Below are 27,131 nucleotides of genomic sequence, written 5' to 3' on the forward strand. Positions count from 1 at the left end.
TGGTGGTGGTGGTGGTGGTGATAGTGGTGGTGGTGATGGTGGTGGTGGTGGTGGTGGTGCTTAGCTTTAATCCCAGCACTCAGGAGGCGGAAGCAGGTGGATCTTTGAGTTTGAGGCCTTCATGATCTACAGAGCAAATTCCAGGATAACCAGGGCTACATGAGAAACCAAAATAGGTAGATAGATAGATAGATAGATAGGAAGATAGATAGATAGATAGATAAATTAGATAGATAGATAGATAAAATGGACTATGTTTCGCTAATCATTTGACAATTCTATATATGTAAAACAGCATATTTTAATATGCACCCTCAACTTTCCTCTTCAGCAGCCCTCTATCACTTTGTGGTTTTTGTTCTGGGAGTCTAATTAGTGCTGTCTGTTAGAATGCTGACTGCTCTCATTAGCTTGTTGCAGGGCACCATGGTTGTGGTGAGTTCATGATTACAGTGGCCCCTGCATGTCTAGGTGTCTCACAACATTTTGCTTTATTCTCTGGGTCCTAACATTGTTTCCTCTCCCCTGCTGCTCCCTGAGCCTGGGGTGGAAGTTTTAGGGCTAAGTTCTCAACATTCCTAGCACTGTCTCTGGTTCTGTACTTTTATCATTAGTTGCCAACCCACTGTAGAAAGAAGCGTCTCTGGCTATTGCTGAGAGCAATACTAATTTTTAAAACTTTTAGATATAAACTTTTAGAAGGTAGTTTGGCCACGTGTTCATTTAACAGGACAACAGTAGTGGGTTCCCCCTAAGGCCAGTGATCTCCCTAACCATGGGCTTTTGATCAGGTTTACCGGAACAAGCATGAGTTCCCTCCTGTGGAAGAGCCCTCTAATCCAAAAGTGGTCAGTTACCCCTTTAATCCTACCTCAATGTAGGATTAAATGCCTGTGATGCTGGTGTTGTAAGTACCATTCGGGATTTATGTCTAGGAAATGGCAGTGATGGTTTCTTACCCAGCAGCCTGGATAGCATGTTTCAGCACTGTGAGAGCTTTTCAGTGGGGTTGGGGAGAGTATCTTCAAGTCAGTTTCATTGTGATTTCCTTCTGTCCTGACAGTAAAGTGTACATTGTCTCCAGTAATGGTGTCTTATTGTCTGGTTCTGGTAGAAACCAAGAGCAATGACATCAGCTTGTGTTGTTTTGGGGGCTTCCTTGATGAATAACCAGAGGGAGGCATCCCACTCCTGGAACTAAGATTTTCATGTAATAACCCATGGTTTCTGGAGGAATCACTGTCCGCTTACTTGGGGTGCCTGTGTCCTAACTCCTTTTTAAGATTATATTTTTCAAATGCATACAAAATAGTGGATTTCCATGAGGGCTTTTCATACTTAACTGTGATTAACCCTCCCCACTCCTTCCTTTTTCCTGTTCTCACCCTCATCCCTGCCTAAACCTTTAACTCCCAACATTTCCACTACGTTCATATCACATCACCCTTCAAGACCTCTGCTTCTTATGGGCCCTTTCTGGCTTCTGAAACTCTACAGATACTCCAAATTGAACACAGAAATCTAAACCATGAGAAATGTATAAATTCACATATGAGAAAGAATGCTGAACAAATTTTTCATGTAAAAGAATACCAAGAGTTTCAAATGATTTATACAAATAATGTACTCTTGAGGAGGGAGAATATAACTAACTACCTGTCCCTTAACTGTTAGCTGTACATAGTGATTTCCTTTAGAGGAGTTTTATATGGAAACGGAGAAAACAGTTTTGATATTATCCTAAGCAGTGATTTCTTAAACTATGACTTCAAATGTGCCCTGAAATAAAATCAAAAACAGCTGAGTGTGATGGCACACACCTTTACTCCCAGCACTTGGGAGGCTAAAGCAGGCAGATCTCTGTGATTTTGAGGCCAGCCTGGTCTACAGAGCAAGTTCCCAGACAGCCAAGACTGTATAGAGAAATATTGTCTCCAGAAACAAAACCAAACAAACAAACAAAAGTACTACCAAACTCTATTGTAATCTTACTCTGGGTATATAGCCAAAGGAACAACAACAAAAAAGTATGTCATGTATGAGAATATGGGGTATGTGTACAACAGAGTACTAATCTACCTTTAAAGGGACTCCTTCCTGTTCCCATAGTACAGGCACAGAAAGACAAATATTATCTAATTTCATTTCATGTTGAATATAAGGAAACTGAACATAAAGGACCAGCACCGTGGTTGTTGTCAGGTTCTGAGAGTTGGGGGAGGGAATAGGACAACAAGCATGCTAAGAGTTCTGACAGCTTTCAACTCTGACAAACATGATACATCCAGAGGGTCTGTGCTTGTAAGGTCCAGTGACTGCAATTAGTAACATGTATGTGAAAGTCACTAGGGAGAATCTTCAGTGTTCTCATCACACAAAACATGTTGAACAGGGAGGTGGTGGTATGTTCCTTAGTTCCATTTTAATCATAGCAAATGCACATGAATTGTACCATGATCACACAGTAAGTATATACAATTCTATTTGCTGCACAGACCTTAAAATATATATATTTTCGGAAGAAAATAAATAAAATAAAATACAACCTGTTGGTATTAGCTGTGACAAATGTACCATATTTATTTAATAACTTAGGGGAGTGGGCAGTGAGATGGCTCAGCAGTAAGTGCTTGAAGACCTGAGTTCAGTCTCTGACCAACATGATAGAAGGAGATAACTCACTCTCTCAAATTGTTCTTTTAACTTCCCCAGATGACCCTGATGCCAGCCCTAAATAAAGAAACAAACAACAAGATAAATATTAGAAATTTAGAAAAGAAGTTACCAGGAGAAACTGGCTGTGGGGCTTTTGAGAACATGCTATACAGTCTTTGTTACGTGTTTGTTTGTAAATTAAGTTTAAAGAAATGATTCTGTCCAGGATAAGAGTTGATAATTCAAGTTTAATTTCACTGTGCTGAGAGCCTGACAGAAGGGAAATAGCACTCTGGATTCTCAGGTGATGCTCATGGAAAGCGGGGTGGTTCTTCCTTGGCGGTTGTCTTATAAAATTGTAGCACTGAGTTTGCAGAACCCAAGAGGCAGCATCCCCAAATGTCCTCCCTGGAATTTCCTACTGGCATGACTTTCCCCTTGCTTCTGCCCAGCAGCAGTCCCTTGAGTGGCATTTGCTGTCCTAGTTAATCAGAGGATAAGAGAAATGAAGAACTCTCCTCTTCCCCCTCCCACGGAGTCTCAGTGGGCACAGGAAATGTAGGTCACAGAGAGAGGAGTGAACAGGAAGGTATTTAGGAAGTGCTGCTAGCCCTCTTTCCATTCCCTCTTCAGAAATGGAGCTTGAGCCTGGTTAGGAACCAGGGGCTTGTATTCATGTTATCATCCTAGAGTATTGTGCTTCCAATCTGGGATAAAAACATCTGAATCTTTCTACACTGAGTGTGTTTAAATGACATAAGCCAGCTACAGGAGGTCACTTTGTCTCTACATTTTTATTGTCACATTGTAGAAAATTTTTATTGACTTAATCAGGTTTGAATTATTGAAGCTGTCCTCATGTCCACACAAAAATCACTTAGTAACCATGTCCCTCTAATAATATATCTTGAAGATGACATGTAATCATAGGCTCAGTGGAACCTTGAGTAGCAGACAAAAACCACATGCATGTTCTCATTCTTAACTCACAAAGCATGCTCTTCGTGGCTCTCTGCTTTAAATGAAACATCTTATGTAGTTTAAAATACAACAAAACCTTTAAACATTGTTTAAATTATTTCTTACACAGTGTATGTATTGCTGACTCCTTTGTGAGACATCCACATTGGCTGACAAAATGTGCGTTGACATTGTCACCAACAGTAAATCTGAGAGCCAGAACAAGGCTAGTATTCTGTTTCTACTTTCTCATTATCTCTACATCTCTATCAAGATAATCAATCTACTTAGGTTCAGAAAGTCAGACAATAAAATGTTATAAAAGGCTTGTGTGTTTCTATCTGTAGCACAGTATCAAAACCTGGAAACTTACAGTGGCAGCACTGGATGAACCGTGATTCTGTCACTTGAGTATTTTCAAGTAGTCACTTTTCCAGACCAGATGCACAACCACCTTAACCCTGCAGATGTCGCCTTGTGCTGTCCCTTATGCTGGCCTGTACCCAGTACCTCCCAGCTCCCACCTTCCAGCCACCTAGTTTCCAACCTTATAATTTTGTCATTTTCATACTGTTGAATAACATTTAAAATTGGCTTTTCCTTCAATATTTAAGAATCTCATTTAAAAAAAAACATTTATGATTAAATTTTAAAAGAGATTTCTTAAAATTGTTTCCCAGCATTTGATTTTTTTTTCTAGCTCAAGTACTGCAAACTCTGCAGTGCCATATTTGACCAGAATGTAAAGTCAAATATACCAGCACATTGCCAATTATAGCATAAACTTTTGTCTTGCTGTTTAAGATGACACCCTTTATAAAGTTAAGGGGAAAGGTACTCTAGGAAAAGTTTGCCCTGCTAATAAGCAGGTACTATGATTGAAGATTGAACAGGAATTAGAAATCCAAAAGGATATTTAATTATGTGTGTAATACAGAGATAAAGTATGACCATATTTATGTTCTCTTTCATCTTGGAAAATCTCCAAAGGAGAGGTTTTTTTTTGTTTTTTGTTTTTGTTTTTGTATAATGATACTTATATAAATGGCAATAAAATAGTTACATTAATTGTTTATTGTGTAGTGGAACTTGTGTCATGGAATTGCTCTGCATAATTAGTGTGAAAGGTCATTATGAAATCAGGCTGGTAAAATTCTTTGAATGTGTTTGTGAATAAGACATGGAATGCTATGGGTAGGTGAAGTCTGTGTTCAGACGGCCTCAGAAGGAACAAATCTTTCTCAGACGTCTATCTGTTGTCTTACAAAATATAGGGAGTATTCTGGGATCTGTAGAGGAGGGCACATTAATGTTTGGCTACAAATAAGACCATATGGCCAAATGGACATGAGAGCTGTACCAGTAGATAGATGGTAGGTCAAATGGACATGAGAGCTGTACCAGTAGATAGATGGTAGGTCAAATGGACATGAGAGCTGTACCAGTAGATAGATGGCAGGTCAAATGGACATGAGAGCTGTACCAGTAGATAGATGGTAGGTCAAATGGACATGAGAGCTGTACCAGTAGATAGATGGTAGGTCACAAGTGCCAGCCTGTGTCTCCAGCTCCTTAGTTCAGTGAAGGAGATCCATCGTGACCAGAATTCATGATCCAGAAGGCAGTCAGCAAAGGTTCTTAGGAGTGGGAAAGCACTGGCTTCTAACATTTCAGATAGTTTACTTCAAAGGCTGGACAGCACCCTTTGTAATGAAGCCACTCTGTGAGCCCCGCTGTTCTTTGCAGGCAGAATGATGCCAGTACTTGAGGGGTTATTGGGATAGGGAAGGGAAACAAGAGGAAGGACCATCAACCATATATCAGTCACTGTGTGAAATGTGTATGTACATTCATTCATATGATTATCTGGAAAATCACATTAATGACATTCATTGATTGACAGACCCAAAGTAAACAGCACACATAACTTTTTTTTTTTATAGTAAAGAAGCCAATTTTCTGGTCTGATTTATGCAGAAGATATGTTGCTTCCTAAGTATGAGTATGTGATGTAGATGTGTATGTGTGTATGTATATGCATACATGTATATGCAGAGAAAATTTAAAGAATGTTATGTCTGTTTAATATATATATATATATATATATATATATATATATATATATATATATGTATGTATAAAATGAGGCATGAGTTCATATTTTATGCCTCAGCCAGGTAGCTGCAAAGAATATTGGGAATTTTATTCAATTCATGTGCTGAGGAAGTATGGTTTCAGAGCCAAGCATGATAGCTCATTTCTCAGGAAGCGGAGACAGGCCTATCACACAGTGAGTTAAAGACCATCCTAGGCTATATTGTAATTTCCAGACCAGATTTGGTTAAAGAGTGAGGCCTTGTCTTAAAACAAGAACCACCACCAAAAGTCAGCTTGCCAAGCAAGCAAAACATAAGACTGGCTTCCCTAGAAGAGGCAGGATTTACCCTTTGTTTTTTTAGAGAAGAGAAATCTGTCATAGGATGCCTGGACTGCTTTTAGAAATAAAATTTAGGGGGATGGTGAGGTGGCTTAGGGAAGAGGGCTTGTAGCTCTTGTAGAGGAGCAGAGCTTGGATCCCAGCACCCACAGGAAGTGACAATCCACAGCCTCTTTAAATTCTAGTTCCTGGGGATGCAGTGGAGGATCTCTTCTGGCCCCTGGGGACAGGTGCACACACATGCCCACATATGTACAAATAATAATAATAATAATAATAAAACCCAAATCCTTAAGAAAGATAGCTCTGTGTGTAAGGCACTTGCAACTCTTGCAGAAGACTGCTTTCATTCTCCACACCCAAATGGGAGCACAACATTGCCAGTAGCATGAGTTCTAGGGGCTTCTCCTATGCTCTCTTCTGGCCTCCCTTTACACCAGGCACTCGGTGTTGAGCATATACATACAAGTAGACAAACACACATAAAATAAAGATTAATGAATTTGAAAAGGAAGCTTGGAAGAATTAAAACATCCACAAGCATTTTTAGTTAATAGCACACATTTATCCCCTCGGCAGTGCCTTTACTGTAAGACTTTGATATTGACTGTGGATGAGTCATTTATCTGATGTTGATCTTCATTTTCCTTGTATGTGTTCTTTGTAGGGTTATGTTAATTTAAAGCAAGATTATGCATGTATTCGCTTCAGAGTAAGCATTCAGGCAAGGTCATTAATAACCTTGGCTTTTGAGAGAGATGTCTGCCAGGTCCTTATTTAACTTCTTTCCTAAACGGTCTTGGAAGAGTAGCAAAGAATGACCTGACTTGAGATCTATGAATTTTAGAATTCTTTTTCTTTCTCTCTCTTTTTTTTTTTAACAGCCCCTCCATCCCCGCAAATTTTAGAATTCTTTAACCCCAAATCAGTAACAGCAAAAGCATTCCTTTGGTAGGTAGGGTATTGGACCTGTAAGCCTTCCTTTTCTTCAGTCAGCTTTGTGACTCTTTACTTTCAAAACAAAACAAAAATACTGTATGAGTACAGGAATTTAAATGTAGTTCTCACCCCTTCTTCCTCAGTATTGCTGTGTGGAAAGGCTTTTTTTTTTTTTTTTTTTTTTCTGGTGAGATGCAACATAGGTCTACTCACCCCAGATAGTGATGCCACAACAGACCAAAGCACACATACCAACCAAAGTCCAACTAAATGAACCAATACGTTTTATTGGGATTACTTACAGGACAGAAATGACTCAAAGACAGCTATATCATCAAAATCCACGCCGGCACCAGTGATAGCTCACAGAAGCGCAGAACCTGGAGTACATTGTATACCCTGCAGGCAGTTCAGCAGATTGGATAGTATCCTTTAGGGGTCTCAGTTGGTCTAGCCCTCTTCTAGGCAGCTCAGCTGGATTCTGCTTCTTCCAGGCAGCTGGTCTGGTCCTTTCTGGCGTTTAACGTTACTCAAACAGGGAGGAGCCTAATGAATCTGGTCAACTTTAGGGACTTCCTTAAGCTGTTTTGAGTGAATGTTTCAATCTGAGAGAGAACTGTAAACAACTGCTATCTACAGGTGCAGTTGGCTACGAAGGCAGGTCAGTGGCAGAGAAGCTACTCTCTGCTGTTAGCTTCGCTTCATTTAGTTCCTTTATAAGGTAAGAACATCCCATGCTTACCATGTCAGACCCTGGGGAAACAAAGATGAAATGTTACAGAGCCTCGACATGCTCTGTGTGTGTGTGTGTGTGGTGTGTGGTGTGTGTGGTGTGTGGTGTGTGTGTGTGGTATGTGTGTGTGTGGTGTATTGTGTGTGTGGTGTGTGTGTGTGTGTTATATGTGAGTGTGTGTGCGTGTGGTGTGTGTGTGTGTGTGGTGTGAGTGTGACTGTAGTGTGTGTGTGGTGTGTGTGAGTGTGTGTTTTCAATGCTGAATATTGAACCATTGGTCTAGTACATGTTATGCAAGTACCCTATCACTTTGCTTCAGCCCCAGCTGTGAGCAGGTGCTGGTGGGTGGAAATGAGATCTGTAGGAAATGATTGTTTTTAGAATCTAGGAAGACTGGAAGCGCTTGAAACAGCAGATATTAAGAAACAAGAATTACCTATTCTCAACAATAAAAGAACTTCTGGTGGAATCACCATGCCTGACCTCAAGCTGTACTACAGAGCAATTGTGATAAAAACTGCATGGCACTGGTACAGCGAGAGACAGGTAGATAAATGGAATAGAATTGAAGACCCAGAAATGAATATACACACCTATGGTTACTTGATCTTTGACAAGGGAGCTAAAACCATCCAGTGGAAAAAAGAAAGCATTTTCAACAAATGGGGCTGGCACAACTGGTGGTTATCATGTAGAAGAATGCAAAATTGATTCATTCTTATCTCCTTGTACAAAGCTCAAGTCTAAGTGGATCAAAGACCTCCATATAAAAACAGAGACACTGAAATTTATAGAGGAGAAAGTAGGGAAAAGCCTTGAAGATATGGGCACAGGGGAAAAAAATTCCTAAACAGAACAGCAATGGCTTGTGCTGTAAGATCAAGAATTGACAAATGGGACCTCATAAAATTGCAAAGCTTCTGTAAGGCAAAAGACACTGTCAATAAGACAAAAAGGCCACCAACAGATTGGGAAAGGATTTTTACCAATCCTAAATCTGATAGGGGACTAATATCCAATATATACAAAGAGCTCAAGAAGCTGGACTCCAGAAATTCAAATAACCCCATTAAAAATGGGGTACAGAGCTAAACAAAGAATTCTCAACTGAGGAATACCGAATGGCAGAGAAGCACCTGAAAAAGTGTTCAACATCCTTAATCATCAGGGAAATGCAAGTCAAAACAACCTTGAGATTCCACCTCACACCAGTCAGAATGGCTAAGATCAAAAATTCAGGTGACAGCAGATGCTGGCGAGGATGTGGAAAAAAAGGAACACTCCTCCTCTGCTGGTGTGATTGAAAGCTTGTACAACCACTCTGGAAATCAGTCTGGCGGTTCCTCAGAAAATTGGACATAGTACTATCGGAAGATCCAGCAATACCTCTCCTGGGCATATATCTAGAAGATGTTCCAACTGGTAATAAGGACACATGCTCCAATATGTTAATAGCAGCCTTATTTATAATAGCCAGAAGCTGGAAAGAACCCAGATGTCCCTCAACAGAGGAATGGGTACAGAAAATGTGGTACATGTACACAATAGAGTACTACTCAGCTGTTAAAAACAATGAATTTATGAAATTCTTGGGCAAATGGATGTATCTGGACGATATCATCCTTAGTGAGGTAAACCAATCACAAAAGAAGTCACTAGATATGCACTCACTGATAAGTGGCTATTAGCCCAGAAACTTAGAATACCCAAGATACAATTTGCAAAACACAAGAAAATCAAGTGAAAGGAAGACCAACGTGGGATACTTCATTCCTCCTTAGAATAGGGAACAAAATACCCATGGAAGGAGTTACAGAGACAAAGTTTGGAGCTAAGACAAAAGGATGGACCATCCAGAGACTACCCCACCCCAGGGATCCATCCCATAATCAGCCACCAAACCCAGACATTATTGCATATGCCAGCAAGATTTTGCAGAAAGGACCCTGATATAGCTGTCTCGTGTGAGGCTATGCCAGTGCCTGGCAAATACAGAAGTGGATGCTGACAGTCATCTATAGGATGGAACACAGGACCCCAATGAAGAAGCTAGAGAAAGTACCCAAGGAGCTGAAGGAGTCTGCAACCCTATAGGTGGAACAACAATATGAACTAACCAGTACCCCCAGAGCTTGTGTCTCTAGCTGCATATGTAGCAGAAGATGGCCTAGTGGACCATCATTGGGAAAAGAGGCCTCTAGGTCTTGCAAACTTTATATGCCCCAGTACAGGGGAATGCCAGGTCCAAGAAGTGGTAGTGGGTGGGTAGGGGATCAGGGCAAAGGGAGGGTATAGGGAACTCTTGGGATAGCATTTGAAATGTAAATGAAGAAAATATCTAATAAAAAAAAGAAATTGTATTTTAGAACTTAAATCAATCTATTTAAAATAATATCAGCATTCCCATGTTACTCTCAATATTATAAATAACAACTAAGACACTTAGATGGATCTGTGTCCATCAGGGATGAATAAAGAAAATTTCTTATGTATACATAATTTACAAAATTAAATCACACACACACAAAAAGAAACAGGAATTGCTGTTGGATGGTCTTGAGAGATGGCTTATCACTTTCCAGTGCTTCCTGCTCTTGCAGAGGACTGGCATTCAATTGCCAGCATCCACCTCAGCTCACAACTGTCTGTAACTCCAGCTTCAAGGGATTTTGATGCCCTCCCCTGGCTTCCACAGGTACCGTACCCCAATTAGTAAAATTAAATCTTAAAAAAAAAAAATGCTGTTCTTTGTCGAATTGGAGACAGCCATTTTAAGCTCAACTTTAGTTTGTGAGTGCTTCTTTACCATGCAAGCCTCAACTCCCTGGCAAAGGAACATGGTATGAGTTTGTACATCACTGTCTCTAACGAAAGCCAGGTGAGACAATGCAGGAGACTGCAGACACACTAAGTGCTCAGTCAGCTACTACAGATGCTGTTGTTACTGTCATATACTTCTGTAAATTGTAATTTTCTGACATGACAAAGAGATCCATGACAGGGATATTTATTATAGGTTTAACGCTCAAGAGTAAGGGTAAAATTTAGTCACTTTAGTCAGACTCGATGGGAAAAAAAAAAAAAGCTTCACTGACCACTGACCTCTCTCAGCTGAAAGAAACCAGAGCCCAGTTACTTCAGCACTGCAGCTCAGAGCAGGGAGTGGTTGAGCAATGTGCGTGTGCTCCAGGCTGAGCACCTGTGTAAAAGCTAAGGCATGGCATCAGTTGGAACGCTGAGAGCAACTGACTTATGTGTAGCTGTGTAGAATCTGTAGAAAATGAGACTTTTTAAAAAAAAACTGTGACCTTTATGTCTATAGACCAAGCCCTGGAGAGGATGAAGCAGGAGGATCTCTAAGAGTCCTTTCAGCCCTGTCCCAAAGAGCCCAAAGTCCAAACAGAACAAATCACATGAGGGTGGATATAGCACTAGAACAGACTACAGAAACTGAACTGTATGTCTGGAGCTAGACCAGAGCTGCTGGCATCCTTCCACGTGGATGGACTTTGTTTTCTTTTCTTTTTTCTTTTTTGTTTTTCGAGACAGGGTTTCTCTGTGTAGCCCTGGCTGTCCTGGAACTCACTTTGTAGACCAGGCTGGCCTCGAACTCAGAAATCCGCCTGCCTCTCCCTCCNGAGTGCTGGGATTAAAGGTGGGCGCCACCATGCCTGGCTGATTATGTTTTCTCTGCATGGTATATTTCTACACTTTGTGCCTGGGGGAGTGGATGATCAGAGAGCAACCCTATGGCTTGTTAAGTTTGCTTGGTCTCTACTTGACTTTTGGAGAGGGAAATCTCCAGGTTTCACAAAGTGCATGGTTCCGTTTTTCACTTTGATTTCCCAAGAAAAAAATCCAGCTACGGTGATAGTAAGGGCCACTGATGGCAGAAGAGAATAAGTTGGGCTCTGTGTTAGTCCATAGTTCCTGGGATGAACCTGCTTGGGTCTGTACCTCAGATGATGTAAAACCTAATCCTGAAATTTGGATTGTAGTTTTTTTTCATTTCAGACAAGACTCTTTGAAAAGCAGTGTAGACAAGAGGTACAGATCATAGCTTCCTTTGAGGAGCAGACTTAAGAGAAAATAGGTGTAACAGCCAAGTGAGTTGTTTGCAAAGTGTGTGCCCATTGTAAGAGGCAGCCTGTAGTGCAGTACCAGTCAGGTAACCCTTGGAGGAGGGCTTGCTTCTTTAGCCAGATTTTGGACTTTCCAAAACAAATTTTGTGTGAAACTTCCCAGTGTTTAATGCTAGCAACAGATCTGTGTTTATTTTCCCTAGAGATCAGCATGGGAAAAACCAACCCATCATCATCATCTACAACACAAACCTGTGGGCTGTGTGTGTTAGAATCAAAGGGTGGGGAGAAGGTACAACCTGGGAATTACGGGTCACAACTAGTATGCCACAAAATACTTGGCTTGCTCTAGGGGCAGGCCCTCTCTGATGGATGGAACACACCCTCAGAGCGTCTATTTGAACGCACCAGTCAGTCTGAGAAAACTAATTGTCTTTTAGTCTTTTTCTGTGTAGGACAGAGGTTGGGGGTGAGCTTTCAATGTTTGACTTTTTCCAGCTCTAACTTAGGGATCAGGTGGGAATGGTGCCTGTGCTTGCTGCTGGTTCAGCCTGTGCAGCCTGCTTCTCCATGTGTCACCATGCTTCTCCATGCCTCCTCCAGTGCACAGAGCACCTGCCTCACATTAACATTCTGGGCTTTGCTGTGCGGGTAAGATGCTTTAAGAAACAGTAAGAACGCTTGTTCTATTAATATTTCAAACCAGCACCATCTTGGATAGCTTACTATTTCTTCCTTTGCCAAGAGTTGTGTAATTTTGACAGACTGTATCATATTACAAGAAGTGATCAACATCTTGAAGGGGACATAATAGCAATGTTAGTCGTCTTTTCCCTGTGAAAGTCAGTATAACACTGTCTGTGTATCAGCATGGATCTTCTGTCTATTTAAAGTGAATGACAGTAGATTTCCACACCCTTGAGTGTCTTTTTGTTTGCTTTATCATTCAGATGAAATCTGCCTTGTTGTTACTATAAAATCTGTTAATTTGTTAGACAAAATTTTTTGTGGTTGTTGCAATTACCAAAAATCAGTTGAGAAAAACCAAACCTGCTTGTAAGGAGAGAGCTCTTTGTGGTAAAGTGGAGTGTTGGGAACTGTGGAATGGAAGGACTTTGGGGAAAATGCTATGGAAAGGAAAAGCCAAGCCTGTCCTTGCTGCTCCAGGCAGAGACTGTTTTCCAGTTGCCAGGGGTCAGAGGCTCTCTAGACAATTTAATCTGACCCCTGTATTTCTTATTCTTTCATCTTCTCCTTACTGACTGGCCTTTTCTTGTAGACTAGTAAGCACATGGGCTATCTCAGCCTAAACTAAACTAAATTTTTCCCATTTCCTGGTTCCCAGGAGAATAGGTTGGATGTCTTGGGTTGAAGCCTTGTGTTTGGTCTAGGCTGTGGCAAGGAATCTAGCCTCATAATACATTTATGATTAGAGAAGAGGTTCACTGGAGGTGAGGCAGCACCTGTAAGGAGTAATAAATTGGAGCCTGCATTTCTGACGGCTTTGTTTTTGTTTAACTCAAGCACTGTCTTTTCTTGGTAGGTTTTCCTCTTCTACATCTTACAAACCTTCATATAAAAGAATCACTAAAAGTTAAGTGCTTGCTACATAAGTAGGTATTGAGTAAAGAAAGGTTTCAAGGTTTTGGGCTTAAAGAGTTTTGTGTCCTGGAAAGAGAACAAACAGAAACCTAGTGTCTGGACTCTAGTTCCAAGTCTGAACCATTGCTCAGCTGGGCATTCTGAGCAAGCCACGAGTCCTCTGTCTGTCTCCCTCTAATAAATGAGGTCACGCTGGAGAGATGGCTCCGAGGGCAAGAGCACTGACTGCTCTTACAGTGGTCCTGAGTCCAATTCCCAGCAAGTGGCTCACAACCATCTGTAAAGGTATCTGATACCCTCTTCTGGTGTGTCTGAAGGACAGCTATAGTGTACTCATATACCTAAAATAAATAAATATCTTTAAAAAAATAATAAATGAGGTCACAATGACAGCACTTTGAACACACAGCTGTTGTGTGTCAGATGAGAGAACTTAGGGAAGTGTATGTGTTTTCTACTAAAGATCCATGACCCTTTTTCTAGGCAGGAAAGTTAGTATTTTAAAATGCATATGTTAGAAAACACCATTACCGTCTTTTCTGTAAAGATAGGCTCCTGTAAAACACAAAGATACTGACTACAACAATATGAACCAAACCAGTACCCCCCAGAGCTCCTAGGGACTAAATCACCAACCAAGGAGTACACATGGAGGGACATATGTAGCAGAGGATGGCCTAGTCGGACATCAATGGGAGGAGAGGCCCTTGGTCCTGTGAAGGCTCGATGCCCCAGTGCAGGGGAATGCCAGGACAGGGAAGCAGAAGTGGGTGGGTTGGTGAGCAGGGGAAGGGGTAATGGGAGAGAGGGTTTTTGGAGGGGAAACCAGGAAAGGGGATAATATTTGAAATGTAAATAAAGAAAATGTCTAATAAAAAAACAAAACAGAAAATAAAACAAATAAAAAAAGATATTGACTAATAAAAGGTGAATTCTTTAAAAGTCAAACTTATCTCAGAAAAGATTTCACCACACCTAAGTGCCAGTGGCTCCTTGGATGCTTTGGAAAATAGCTGGAGTATCATGCTGGAAAATTGAGACATGACTCTGCCTGGTGACTTAAGGTCAAGTGGGAGCTGATGTACCTGTCTAGTTTGTTCTGAAGGAACAACACTCAGAGAGGAGAAGGGCTACTTCCAACCTAACACCTCTATTGACTGTGCTGTTGTGGTACTCTGCAGATAACTGTGAGTAAAGATTTTTGCGTATGAAAACAACTGGCTTAAGACAGATATTGAAGGAACTAGAAGCTTTTTACGAGAATTAAGACAGAGCAGGACACTAAATAGGAAATCCAAAATTTTTTTAAAGAAAGAAAGAAGACTGGCAAAAAATTAGAAATCAGGAGAAGAAACCATCTCTCCCATAATGAGGCTTTAAACATTACTGAATATCATTTTGTCAGTGAATGAAAGTAAAACTGCTTGTAGAAAGCTGGGGGGGGGGGGTGGTGGGGGGGAGAAGATTGTAACTTTATAATTTAAAAGCTACAAAGTAATTATGAATAAGTGGAGAAAGTATGACACAGAATTTTAGTCATTGACTTTCGGGGATAGTGTATTAGTTTCTCATCATTTGAAGGCATAGAAATATGCACATTTTGAAATGTGTGAAAATGAAAGCTGACTAAACAGTCTTCTCACCACTGGCCTTGTTATATAGCCAGTAGAAATGATAGCAGAAATACATTCATAGTGCATTTTCCATAGGAAATCAACCTGCCTGTGGTTTTTGTTTCTGAGACAGGGTCTCACTACATAGCTTTGGCTGTCCTGGAACTCACTCTGTGGAGTAGGCTGGCCTTGAACGCACAGAAATCTCCCTCCTGTGTGCTGGGAATAAACTGCCTGAACTGCCTGTGCTACAGTCTGACAGGACATGCCTCACAGCTGGGCTGTTGCCACTATTTGTTGCTCTTTCCTACTTTCTTAGGTTGAGTACCACCTTTTAAGCATCAGTTTGTTAGTCATCAGTCCTTTGACTCTGTACCTCACTGCATTGTTTTTACATCTTGTTGAATCATAAAGAACAGAGTGAGCCTTCCAGATAGTCAGTATCTGCCTTTTATTTTAAAGGTATAATGTGACAGGTTTCATAGGTGTAGGCTTTCAAATAGCAACGTTAAACATTAAGTGGAAACTCATTAGTGGAAATTCATACAGTGATTTTTAAGCCCAAAGATGTTGACTCTGGACATATTGAATAGTTATTTGTTCTTGGTTTATTGTAAATCCAGTGAATTTAAGTTCATCATAAAAATAAATTGCATTTGTTGAAGACTTGTTAAAGTGCCTGAAATTTTAGCTATTTGGGTCCTCAGAACACATGTAATAATTTAAAACGTGTGATAACTTAAAACTAAGATTGTAGATTTCTGATTAGCTTTGTGTTCACTATTTCAGTCCTTTGCCACCTTCTTCTTCTTTTCTTTAAATCTGAACAGATTAAGAAGGAGGGACTTGTACAGCTGCTGCAGATGAAGATTCACTGGTAAACTGATCAGCATCGGAGTCTTGGCCTGCACCCTGAAGAAAAGGTAACTGACTGTTTTGATGTAGCAGAGCTAAATGAATGTGTTACTTCCAGTTCTAGTACAATTTGAGTGTCACCAAAGGATGATAATTGAAGTATTTGAAGAATCTTATACTTTCAGTATAACTTTAGAGACATGAACTTCTGAGTGTTAAGTGACAGTGGATATAAGGAATACAGTAGTGCTGTTGGGCATTTGGTTCTTAGCTCAAAAACTACTGACCAGCACCACTTGTATACATTTATCAAAACTTTAGGAATCTATCTGCTACAAGTAAAGGTATGCGCCACCACCTCCTGGCCTGTTTGAGGAATTTTTAGAGACAGGACTCCTAGCTCTCTACTAAACTGTGCCCACTCTTTCCATAGGATGCTGTCTAGTATGTATGCTCTTGTGTCTTCTAGCCCCATGGCCAGCTCCCCAAGATTGAGCTCCACATACTCCCTCCCCACACAGCAGAGAGCAGCTGCTGAAGGAGAATCCTGAGCAAGACTGACAAAGACAGAAGAGTCAGGCATACTTAGGGCACCTGAGGCCTTTCCAGGTTGACAGGGAACTCTGCAACTTGAGGCAGTCCTGTGTCTCACAGTCACAGCGGTCATAGTTAGCATAGCTTCTCAGTACAAAGTGCAGTTGGCATTTGGCCAGATGACTGAAAAAGGTAAAGAATCCTGAAAGAACTTAGTTTTTTTTTTTTTTCCTTTTCTTTTTTTGTTACATTTATTTATGGCACGTTTCTTTGTGTGTTACTCTATATTGTGTTTGTGTGTACACATGGGTCACATGGAAGTCAGAACAGCTTGTAGGACGTGTTTCTCCTCCTCCATCATATGGGCATGGGGAACTAACTTAGGGTGTCAGATTTTGTGTCAAATGCCTTTTCTTAGTGTGGAATCTTCCCTGGACCGCTTGGAAGAGTTTAGATTAGTGATAAAATGCCTCCCTTCTATCTGTCCTTGAAGGGAAGTGGGGTGGGGAAATGGAGGCTTATAAGTTACAATTCAACTTCAGAACAGAATGTAGACAGGAAGGACTAGAGAAACTTCAACCTCAGAAATAGATGAGCACATACTTGAGCTACAAATGTTTGCTTCAGTCAGGTCCTAAGCAACTGTAGCAAAAGTGGGAAACATGCTGTACAACCTGCACGTTTATCTGCAGAGATAACACTCTCACTCTTACCAAGCCAAGATGTGAGAGCTTTAGGAAGGTGGCAGTTCTGCATGTAAAAGAACAAGCATTCAGTCAGCTCTGCCAGCTCTCTGATGAAGGACCAGGATTGTTATCACAGTGTACGGTATTCATTGTGAAATATTAGGGAGGTGCCGAAAAGAGGGGACAGGACTTTTCTTGCGTGGTGGCTGACAGCTGTCTGTAGTGGGGTCCAAGGAGGAAAAAAAAAAAAACATTTTGAAAAACGCTGGAGAAGCTCCTTAATGCTGAGTTTACTTCTGTGTGCAAAGATTATCTGTTAGAGGAAGGAGAGAAGAGTAGGGGATAACTTGCATGACTTGAATATTGTACTGATGGACGTGTTGTATGATACTGTAGCAAAGACTCATACAACACCAAGAAGTAAATAGGAAGGGACAGGGAATGAAGGGTTGTATGTACACTCACAGATGTACTGAGCAGACCGAAATCAGTCACTGGGCCAGGTAGAACTGTGAGGATGTGTCAGGCCCAGGGTCCGTATCAAGGGCCAGCTCCTTCATGTGCAGTCTCTTTCTCTCAGGTGTTATTTATTGAGGGCACTTTACATGTTATGCTCTTTTGTAGGCACTATAGATAACTTAATAATCCAAAATAATACACGGTCTTCTTACTGAATTCACATTTTTAACCAATAATTAAAAATTACATGTATTTGGCATATTATAGTATATTGCTTTGAAATGCATACCATGAAATGACTAAACTGAGTTAATGTTACTACACATAGTTGATCTTTATTTTATATTTAGAAGTTTCTTTCTGTTTCTCTCTTTGTCTTGTTTCTCTTGGTCTTGGTCTCAGTCTCTCTCTCTCTCTCTCTCTCTCTCTCTCTCTCTCTCTCGTTCTGCTTTGGTTTTAAAGGCAGGGACTTACTATGTAGCTCTTGCCAGCCTGTGTAGACCAGGCTTTCCTTGAGTGTTGGGATTAAAAGTTTGTCCACCATGCCCATGTCTTAGCAATGAGTTCTGTGAGGGATCATAGAACTGATGGAGAGAATGAAGGCAGAGGTAGGCCTGGGCTGTATAGGACAGAGAGGCACCTCCAGTGAGTGCTTAGGAGAAAGTAGGCAGGGCACAAGACTGAGCCTATGACTTTAGAGACCAACGAATGGCCTTTAACTTGTATCCTAAGAGAAGTACATGACAGATGTCAGCTCTCTGTTAATAGAACCATTGGAGCTATGGTAGCACATAGTAAGATAGGCTACAGATAGCAAGGTGTTTTAGAACACTGAGCCTAATTATACAGTGACTGCTGTATTAGCTTAGTGTGCTAGACCTCAAAATGGTAAGGGATAAAATTGAGACCATAAGGCGTCCTCCATGATTTGTAAAACATTAATGGCTTATGTTATTAAATAAAACTATTAGAGTCATACTAGATTATGTTGTGAGATTCTGCTGTGTGCCAATAGCTTACAACCACAGTTACAGAACTAGCAGGCAGGTAGTATATACAAGCAGATCAGTTGGATGAAGGGGTGCTTTTCACCCTGGGTGCCACTGAGGAAGGATTGGAGAGTTCATCATATCACTCAGAGCAGTACACAGTTGAAAACCTAGACATGGCTTATTTCTAGAATTTTCCATTTATTTTCAGGCAGAAGTTGACTGTTAATAATTAAGTCCATAGAAAGTGAAAGTGTGGACCAGAGGGAAAGACGGCATTGTTTAGCCCTAAGAGGAACAAAATACTGACATGTACTCCAACATATGTATCTTGAAAATTTGTGCTAGATGAAGAAAGCCAGAAACTAAAGGCTACTCATTGTACAGCTCCATTCATATGTGGTATCTCAAATGGGCACATCTATGGAGGTAGTATTTTTTTAGGGGACAAAGGAAGCTTGGAAAATGTCTTTATGGGTTTGAGGTTTCCTTGTGGGTGGTAAAATGTTTGGAACATTGTGATGTTTTTTATACCATACTGTGAATGTGATAAAATGCCTTTAGTTGTACATTTTAAAATGGTGAATTTTATTTTATGTGAATATTACCACAATCTAGAATAAATAAATAAGCAAGCAAGCAAGTCAGTAAGGAATAAACAATGAATAAAAGGTGATAGTAGGATGGGGCGCTGGATCAGCTGGTAGAACCAGGTCCTCAACTCGCACCCCAGCAGACATGCAGAGAGTCAGGCAAAGCACTGTGCTCTGTAAGTTCCAACAGTAATCTGCTGCTGGCATGCAGAGACAGGCAGATTCTGGGGTTTGCTGCCTACGAAGTCTTAGCTGAAATGGTGCGCTCCAGGTTTAGTGACAAATGCTGTCTCAAAAAATGCCAGGGTAGATGCTGATAGAGTAAGACATCTAGTATCAACCTGTGACCTTCAAGGCACACAGACTTATATACACCATAGATACATACAGAGACACAATAAAGAATAAAAATGTGAGTTGGGTGTGGTGGCGCACGCCTTTAATCCCAGCATTCGGGAGGCAGAGGCAGTCAGGTTTCTGAGTTCGAGGCCAGCCTGGTCTACAAAGTGAGTTCCAGGACAGCCAGGGCTATACAGAAAAACCCTGCCTCAAAAAACCGAAAAACAAAACAAAAGGAAACAAAAAAAGAATAAAGATGTTATAAAGAAGTAAAGAGACAATGGTATTTATAAAATATTTCATGTCTTGGACACAGTAGTCAGCTTACTAGAGCAGAGTTTATAAAGGGCATGGGTGAGGGGGCGACCAAGGCTGGGCTGGGAAGTGAGGGACACTGCTGGCCTGGCTGAGCACCCTGGGATGCCTTGTGGTACAGGGAGAAGGGAGAGGAAGGAGAAATGGTCTTTAGGAACAGTACAAGTAATGTCCATGTCAGAGCAGAAGAGCGAGCTTCTGATTGTAGAAACCATGCTGTGGCTATTCCCTTGGTGGAGCTTTGTGACCATCCCCAAAAGCCTTGGTTAGTTTCTCCTTTTATAAAATAGCTTTTAGGGCTGGTGAGATGGCTCAGTGGTTAAGGGCACCGACTGCTCTTCCAAAACTCCTGAGCTCAAATCCCAGCAACCATATGGTGGCTCACAACCATCCATAACAAGATCTGACTCCCTCTTCTGGAGTGTATTCACATATAATAAAAAATAAAATAAATAAATCTTTTTTAAAAAAATAGCTTTTAGAGGCACCTGACTCTAAGAGTATTGTTTAAAATATAGATAGCATATGAAGTCCCTTTAAGCTTAAGGAATTAAAACTTGTTACCCTGTTTCCGTGCAAGTCTAGAGTTACCTGGACTGTTCTTTATGCATAAGGCCCTTCTAAGTATAAAGAGTTAAGTCTGTTGCCTGCCACTTCCCACGTGCCTAGGCTGCGCCCCTGTGCATATGTGTGTTTCTAGAACTTTCACCAGTCTGTGCATAAGATATTTGGCTTGTTGATTTGAAAGTTTTGTCTGTTGTCTTTCTTTCTTTCTTTTTTTTTTTTGCTGTTGGACTGCAGTGTCACATGCTGAATTTTATCTGTAAAAGCATTCAGCGAAGAGGTTGAAAAGTACATTCTCAGACCTCTGTAAGAAGAAGACAAGACAAGGGGCTTTGTCATTATGGCCATGCCTGTAATTCCAGCATGTTTCAGGTGCAGGCAGGGACATCAGAAATGCAAGGGCAGCTTTGACAACAGAATGATTTATAGGCTATCCTGGGCTACTTGAGGTCCTGTTTGAACAACAACAAAATCAAAGACATTAAGAGAGATCATAAAACTAAAAATCGCCAACATTCACTATTTACCATGTGTCAGTACTTTTCTAAGCTTTTAACATTTTGTTTTAAGTTTACTATTTTTATGTGTTTGAATGTTTTATCTGCATGTATATGTACCACATGAATACATTACCCATGGAGGCCAGAAAAGGGTGCTAGATCTCTTGGAATTGGAGTTCCTGATGGTTGTGAACCACCAAGTAGCACCTCTGGAAGAGCAGAAGCCTAGTATTCTCCAAGCCTGCCTTCCAGATCCGGTTGTAAGCCTTTTAACTCATTGACTCCTGACTACAGTGAGACACTGTAGACTAGCAGTTCTTAACTTGTGGGTCAAGACCTCTCTGTTCATAGATAGGGGTTGCTTAAGACCATTGGAGAACACAGATGCTGGTGTTACCACTCATGCCACTATCAACACTGCATTTATGAAGTAGCAGCACAAATCATGACTGGGGGTCACCACAACTTGAGGAACTGGGTTGTGTAACATTCAGAATGTTGAGAACCATTGCTATAGATAGTATATATCCCTCCTGCCCTGCCCAGCCAGGCAGTGGCAGCGGTGAGCTCCAGGATGAGGCTTCTCTCTAGCCAGCCCTTAGCTGTTGTGAAGATTCTGTAGAACTTTTTCAACAGAAGGCAATCTTAAATTTTTTGGTGAAAATTCCCCAATTTTAATGTTGGCTTTTTAAAAAATATCTTCTGTGGGATGCAGTTCAGGTACTATTGCATGTAAAATGCAGAGTTTGATGTTTTGTTTTTAGTATAAGCTCAGTTTTGCACAACCATCACAATATTTTCAGCATCTCTGAAAGAGACTCCATTCATATAAAGCTGTGACTCGGTGCTTTTCCTGCTTCAGACCTTATGAAAACGGCTAGTCTGTCTTGGGTCTCCAGGGACTTGCTTGCTCAGGATAATCCACATATGATAATTCACATGGAGTCACATAATGATAGTGACCATGTTAGCTGTTGCTGTAGCAGATGAACAGAAGGAGGATTTTCATTTCCTGGTCTCATGGTCCATTGTGGAGGGGCTCGTGCTGACAGGGAGCAGAGTGGCTGAGGGCCTGGAGGGCAGAACTGCTCAGTTTATGGATTCCAGGGAGTGGGACAGAGACAAGGTATCCGCCAAGGTATCCAGGGCACTACCCACCTCACAACTCCTCCAATCAACTTTGGTTTCTATCCTTCCCCAATTGAGCCGTGAAATGATCAGAGGCCTCCCTGAACTCTTATGCGACAGGACCAAGCATTTAGCACATAAGCCTTTGACAGTTTATATACAGAGCAAAACAGTAACTTTTAGTGTCTGGTGTTTTTCAATTAGCATAATTTTTTTCTCTCTTAAAAATTACCCCTAACCGGGCGTGATGGTGCACACCTTTAATCCCAGCACTCGGGAGGCAGAGGTAGGCGGATTTCTGAGTTCGAGGCCAGCCTGGCCTACACAGCGAGTTCCAGGACAGCTAAGGCTATACAGAGAAACCCTGTCTTGAAAAAACAAAAACAAAAACACAACAAAAAATATTACACCTATTTGTGTGTGTATGTGTGTGTGTGTGTGTGTGTACTGTCCTCATGCATGTGAGTACTTGCTATGACACTTGTGGAGGTCACAGGAACACTTACAGAAGTTGGTTATCCACTTTCACTTGTATGGATCTGAGGAAGTCACCAGGCTTTGCAATAGCAAGCACCTTTACCCATGAGCCATCTCACCAGTGCTAGAGGCTTAGCTATAAATTAGGAACTGTATGGATATGTTACAATTGTTTTGTCTTTAAAACAGAATTTCTCTGTAGCCCTGGCTATCTTAGAACTTGCTCTGTAGACCAGACTGGCCTTGAACTCAGAGACATGTCTGTCTCTGTCTCTTAGTGCTGAGATTAGAGGTGTGAACTGACACCACCTGGGTCTTGAGGAACTTTTATATTGTTTACCACAGTGGCTGTAAGGTTTCTATTCCTACCACCAACGTATGGAATTCTTTTGCAAGTTTTTTTTTTTTTTTCTAATACAGCTTCCTAGTGGATATAGTCTCTATCTCTCTCCTTTGTACTGTTTTACCCACTGTCTGTGGGTATATTCATTTGTGTGGAGTGTGGTGTACTGCAGCACTGTCATTATTATAATTGTTATCTATTTTAGACACAAATTGCTCAGTGATAAACTATGTACAAAAAGAAAAACAAATAAAACCCAAGGATAAAAATCCATTCTGTGAGCTGGGTGGTGCTGGACCATACCTTTGATATCAGCACTCCCGAGGCGGAGGCAGGCAGATCTCTTGAGTTCAAGGCCAGCCTGCTCTACAGAGTAGTTCTAGGATGGCCAGGGCTACACAGAGAAACCCTGACTTGAAACAAAACAAAACAAAACAACAACAAAACTCCCAAAGTAATCCATTCTGTGTGTCCATCATCTTTTTTCACTTTCTCCTAGATACATTGGAATCATAAGAATTTACTTTTGATGAAATACAAGATATGTCCTTGGCTCTCTTCAAGAAATACCTCAAGTCAGGATCTAGCATATTCATGTTTGCTGCTAGTGTCCCAGAAAGCATTTGGAAAATGTTCATATTTTTTGAGGAATGCTTGTTTTCTGGAGAGAGGCAAGACATTTTTGAAAAGCATAAAAAGGCAGATTTTTCATCAAGAATTTTCAGTTCCCATTTTCTGATCTTCAAGGCCTCATGTAGAGCAGTTCGGGTGTGCAGGGGTGGGGTTGGAAGAATCAGTCTCCAGGTTCTTGTTTTCATCAAAAGAGAATCTGAAGCCGGGCGGTGGTGGCACACGCCTTTAATCCCAAATGCTGGGATTTTCAATTCACCACTGAATTGAAAAATAGGAAGGTCTGAATCTTTGCTCTCCGCTATGATGAAAACATTTACAATGGAGTGGACTTAGGAGTGTAAGCTGTGTTTCTGGCCAGCAAGGTTAGGGATCAGTAGAACTGGGAAAGTATTTGGATTGTTAGTGCTCTCAAATTCATTCTCTTCCTCTTCTCCTCTCCAGTCCTTTCTCTTCTTGCTTTCCCTTCTCTCCCCTGTCCTCTCTCTTTGTCTCTCTCTTTCCTCTCCTCTCCTCTCTCCAGGGTCTCACTATGTAGCCCTGGGTGTCTTGGAATTCATAGAGATCCACTTGCCTCCCCCTCCTGAGTACTGGGATTAAAGGTGAACCCTACCAAATCTGGCCCATGGCCTCACTTTATATGAGAATGTGTGTGTGTGCGCGTGTCTGTATGTGTGTGCTCACACTTACCAGAAGAGGAAAACAGGGAACCATAGTCATGAATAGTTCTTCAAACATGTACCAGTGAATAATAACCCAAACTTGAAAATCTACAGTTCTCTTACCCCTACTAAGGAGAAATTTGCTACTTTGGAGAAAGGGGAATGAAAGTTTTAAGTTTGTGTTTTCAGAAGCAATAAAACCCTCGCTAGATCAAGGTACAGGAGAAAGTAGAGAGACAGGGTGCCATGTTTCTGATGGCGTGGCTTAACAACTGAACTTTGGTAAGGAAAGAGGGAAGAAATATCTGTGCTATTTTATCCATCTCATACTAACAAACCTAGAGTGTTTGTTTTCAAGAGCTCAGCTCCAGCAGGCTTAGGGACCAGTTTACACATTACAGTTTGATAAAGTGAATTCCAGGTTCCAAGTGCTCCCTCCCTTATTCGGAAATGAACAGTTTCCAACCCTGGGACATTGAAGCATTGATCACATTGCTACTTTGATTTCAGAGCATATGCTGTTGACCCTGGCTATGAAGTTCTGTGACTTAGTGATAGGGATGGCTTCCCATGTGCTTACTGGGAAGGATCAGGACAGATTTTGTAAAAGAAATGAAACTTCAAAATAGACTTCATTGGCTGAGAGTTTTATCTAGGGGTGGGTTGGTTAGTATATTTTAGATGATGTTATCTGTATGATTAAAAACAGGGCCAGAGAGCTAGCAGTAGGAGCACATTGTACGCTGTTGAGGTGTTGGCTTACCCTAGGCTATATAGAATTCTTTCAGGAAGTAACGTAATATACAGAAGTGGAAGCGTTGAAGCAGGGCAGCTTGGAGAGGCTTTTGGATACTATACATTTTTATTTATTTCTACAGATTTTGGGAGCCCCTCAAAATGAGCAAAGGCTGATATTAATTAAAGCACTTTAGCAAAACCTCCTAAACTAACACAACATGGACAGAATAAAACTGGGGCTTACTGCGGAACAGTTGTAGTGCTGTCGAGAGTAACAGCTGTCTGGTTTGCTCTTGCACTGCTGATTTCTAAAGTGGCGAGTTTTGCTTCATTCCTTCTGTAAAGAAAGAAACAGACACAGAGAGACTAAGTGATTTCCCCAGAGCCATGCAGATAGCAAGTGGTAGTGCTTTTCGCTGCTGGGCCTTTAAGCTGTGAGATGGACAGTCAGTACAGGGAAAGCCTTCAAAGTACAAAGGTGACTTAGGGAATTTTTTTTTTCTTTTTGTTTTTTTGAGACAGGGTTTCTCTGTATAGCCCTGGCTATCCTGGAACTCACTTTGTAGAACAGGCTGGCCTTGAACTCAGAAATCCGCCTGCCTCTGCCTCCTGAGTGCTGGGATTAAAGGCATGCGCCTCCACGCCCGGCTGAGGGAATTCTTTTTAACAGTGTGCTAACCTCTGCATTTTACTACATAGGAGATAGCATGTTAAAACTCCATATAGTAGGCCTTATTTACAGCTGAATGTTGGGCTGCTATTCCATTTCATTTTTTATAATTTCATCTTTTTTTAAAAATTGCCCAACCTAAAGACTTTAAAGATTTCTTTTTTTTTTTAAAGATTTATTTATTGTATGTATATGAGTCCACTATAGCTGTCTTCAGACAGACCAGGAAAGGGCATCAGACCCCATTACAGATGGTTGTGAGCCACCATGTGGGTGCTGGGAATTGAACTCAGGAGCTCTGGATGAGCAGTTGGTGCTCTTAACCACTGAGCCGTTGTCTCCAGTCCTGACTTTAGATTTCAAATCAGGTTTATCAATATACTTCAGCTAGCTATTAAACATCTAAGAAATATTTGAGTATTATTGATTACATTTTATGAATTACTTTTATAATTTATAAACGTGTATGTTTACATTTTTCTCTTAAGCAGTTAGCTCTAACTGATGACTGTTTTCTGTTCTACACATGAGTAAGAAAACCAACCAAATAAAGGCTTTGAACTACTCAGTACGCAGTGCATTTTGTAGAATGAGCACGTACAGGTTAAGTCTTCAGAAAGATAATTATCGTTAGGTCTCCACTACCATAAATTTCCTTACTAGTTCTAACCCTGCACTTGTCAGACACTCTGGTTACTGAGCTGGTAAATTGAATTTATTCACCATTCTTTCTCTACAAGAATACTGATGTATCTGTGATAAACTGTATTTCACTAGAGAGAGCAGTTAAGGAAAGGCATGAGAGACCCCTCATGTGGAGCAGAGCCCATGCACTCTGGTGAAGACAGAAAGGAGGGCTGGCTAGAAGAACAAAGCGGCTATGAACAAAGAAAGGCTTTGCAAAGTGTAGCAGAATTAAAGAAAGACAGAAAGAGAAAAAGAAAGAGAGGGAGGGGAGGTGGAGGGGGGAGGAAGAGAGGAAGAAAAAGAACCCAACACATTCCTAATTCAGCAAATCTGATTTTCTTGTCACTCAAATAACTTCAGTCCTTTGAGGTTGATAATAAAGAATCCTCTCGGGCTGGTGAGATGGCTCAGCGGATAAGAGCACTGACTGCTCTTCCGAAGGTCATGAGTTCAAATCCCAGCAACCATATGGTGGCTCACAACCACCCGTAACGAGATCTGATGCCCTTTTCTGTAGTGTCTGAAGTCAGCTACAGGGTACTTACATATAATAAATAAATAAATCCTTAAAAAAAAATCCTCTCTGTTACCAACCCTGTAATTCACACATAAATATACTTAACATATTGGTTTCCAGATTTATTAAACATTGTATTAGGACTGGTGGTTTCTCCCAAACAATAGATCTCTCTCTCTATATATATATACAAGATGGGAAGAGCATTATGACATCTTTAAATGAATCATGTCATGGGTGATATGCCATGGAAAGAATCTTTCTGATAGAGCTCTAGCACCTCTTGGGGATGTCCCTACTAATTTTAGAAGGTGAACTAAGAGACTTTTTTTTTTGGTTTTTCGAGACAGGGTTTCTCTGTGTAGCCCTGGCTGTCCTGGAACTCACTCTGTAGACCAGGCTGGCCTCGAACTCAGAAATCCGC

The 27,131-nt window shown here is 41.0% G+C and overlaps 1 protein-coding gene across 3 annotated transcripts in view; it reads left to right on the plus strand.

Moving 5' to 3' along the window:
* Atxn7 (ataxin 7) overlaps window positions 1-27,131 on the plus strand; it is a 139,036-nt gene that overhangs the window by 16,821 nt on the left and 95,084 nt on the right. For all 3 annotated transcript variants that reach the window (XM_029469048.1, XM_029469051.1, XM_029469050.1), the window contains exon 2: window positions 15,852-15,944. The gene's annotated coding sequence lies outside the window, so the exon portion shown is untranslated. The remainder of the gene's footprint in view (window positions 1-15,851; window positions 15,945-27,131) is intronic.

Source organism: Mus caroli, chromosome 14 (genome assembly GCF_900094665.2).
Source record: "Mus caroli chromosome 14, CAROLI_EIJ_v1.1, whole genome shotgun sequence".
In the NCBI taxonomy this organism is placed as follows: Eukaryota; Metazoa; Chordata; class Mammalia; order Rodentia; family Muridae; genus Mus; species Mus caroli.